This window comes from Lotus japonicus, chromosome 3 (genome assembly GCF_012489685.1).
Source record: "Lotus japonicus ecotype B-129 chromosome 3, LjGifu_v1.2".
NCBI lineage: Eukaryota > Viridiplantae > Streptophyta > Magnoliopsida > Fabales > Fabaceae > Lotus > Lotus japonicus.
Window position 1 is genome coordinate 65,862,968 of NC_080043.1, and position 2,702 is coordinate 65,865,669.

Consider the following 2,702-nt stretch of genomic DNA (forward strand, 5'->3'; position numbering starts at 1 on the left):
TTTGAGTTATTAGCATAAAAAATTATTTTTTCTCTCTCATTCAAATTACTTTATTACTTTATGAGTTTTATTTTATTACTTTATGAAAATAAAAAGTATAAATAATGCGGTTGGTGAGACAAAATGAATAGTGCTAAGAACTAAGAACTCATGGTTGAAGCAAAATTACTTGAGAGTTGCTTAAGCACATGTGACAGTACGGGCCCACATAAATAGTGCTAAGAACTAAGAATTAAGAACTAGCATTGGAGATGCTCTTACTTACATAAGTGGTTTTTAAATGAAATTGGACAATGGTGGTCCAAGAAAAGGAACACAAAACCGGGACAAAAGATGATCAAACCAAACTTAACTCTAGGCCTTGAAGGAGACATCAAGAAACCTACATGAAATTTTTTCCCATTTTTAAGGACAACAGTTGCCTGAAAGTTCCTATCAGTATTAGAAGCCGCAACCGTAAATATCCACGGGGCCGTGTTCACAACTGTGTAAGGATTAGGACCATCATTCCCAGCTGAGCACATTTGGGGGCCTAATGCGAAAATCATTTAGGGGCTTAAAGATACTTAATATATCATATAAATTTTCGATTTTTTCATATTAACCTTCTAGCTTTCTGAGCTGCAAAATCCTTTATAATAGTTTTATAATCAACAATTCTAACATTTTGTGTTCAATAGATAAATTAAATAGCTAACACATTCGATATGATTTAGATATGATTTAAGAAATTTTAATTTTGAAAAATTTCTTTCATCAGTAGCAACCGTTACGGAAATTGTCAATAAAATTCTATAGGCAATATTTACATTTGAAAAAGAATCTAATATTTACTCATCGTGTTTCAAGAGAATTAATTGATTGATCAAGTATGTATAAAAAATACTCAATGCGAAAATATTTTTTAGATGAATGTGTGACCTCACTACTAATATTTTCATCAAAATGAGGCTTTTTATGAACTTTACATTTTTTGTGAAATTTTGGTTCTATATCAATTTCGACGGCTTTTTTTTTGTGTGGAATATAAAGTCAATGCAAATTCATTTTTCTTATAATTCTCTAAATAAGTGATAAGAACCATTTTCTCTTTAACTTTGTCGTTTCATTTGTTTCAATATTTTATTCCTAATAAGTAGCTGATCATGTAAACTACTCTAGAGTAATTTTCCAATTTTTTCCGTGGTTATTTAAAAATAAAATGGGGCCTATGGATAGTAAAAAAAAAGTTGGGGCCTTAGGCATTTGCCTAATTTCCCTTATGGCTTCCACGACCCTAGAGCCACGTCAGTGTCTCTGATGTCATTAGGCGTGTGTGGCTCACAACAGAGAGTGGCCACCACTCTCCTTCTACCTCCAGCGCGAGTGAGGCGCGTGGGTGAGAGTGAGCTCACTCTCCGGCCACCTTGCCGACAAGTGTGGGAGAGTGTGGTGTCGTTCGGGCTCCGTTTGAGATTCTGAAACCTGTTTCGGACTCGTCTCGACCTCCTGAATCCATCCGTGACATCAGAATTTCATTTCGGATACTTTAAAAAATGGGTCATTTTCGAAAATCACCATTTCGGCCACCTCTAATCACCACCATAGCTCTTACACGACTTGCTGGGACTGTGAATTGACAAGGAACATCAAGGAGACACATACAAGCTCTCACCTACACTTAGAGCTTGAGAGATGAAGAGGTCAAGAATTGAATTTTATATGATTCTTCATGAGTTCTTGCATTTCCATGTCCATGGGAGGTGAAAGAGAATTGAGAAACAACCAATGATGATGAAGATGGTGTAGTGAGAGCTTGTTTGTGTCTCCTTTGATGAGGGAGATAGTGATGATGATGAATATGGTGATGAAGATGATGAGGAGGATAAATGAGGAATTATTGATGATGATGATGAAGAACATGGTGATGAAGCCCAGATCTATGTTAGATGACTAAATTTAATATATACCATATTATAGGGGTTGGATATGAAATTAAAGAGAAAAAGGGACTGAAAGTGGCAAGAAGATTTTAATTTTGAAATAGGCCCCCTCACGTATTTACAGTAATGGCACTGAAAAAAAATATTTCTACTTTCAGTCCTTTTTTTTTGGGGCACCCGTGCCTCCTCAGAGAGATGCGACATTGAAGTTTTACCCTTATTAAATGTCGCATCTCTCTATGCGACATTGAAGTTTTACCCTTATTAAAAGATTGTTGTTAAGAGTTAAAACTTGAACTCTGCTAGGGTTTCTATTTCTCAAGCTTGCAAGAAGGCTGCTGTTGGTTCCAATGGAGAGGTTTCAAGCGCAGATGAAGATGACGACGGAGATGGGGCGCAGAGTGGCGGCTCTACGGGGGTGGTCGGGGCTGCTGTGTCTTCCGGCCGTCCTTGCTACCCTTTTTTCGTTGATGGGATTGCAGACTCTGTGGAGTACTCTCAGGTAAGGGACCTTTTCTCTCAACATGGTAGGCTGAAAAACGTGTTCATTCAGCGCAAGAGGAGGAGCGGGAGGAAATTTCGCTTTGGGTTCGTTCGTTACGCCAAGAAAGAGGACGCTGTTAGAGCTTTGGAGCTTTTGGACGGAGTACGCTTGGGTGGTGCTTATCTATCAGTGAAACCGGAAATTTCTGCAGGGAAGGTGGGTAACTCTCGGCGTAGGTGTCGTGCTACAGGGGAGGTTCCAGCGTTGGCGATCGATTCTCTCGCTCAGAAACGACA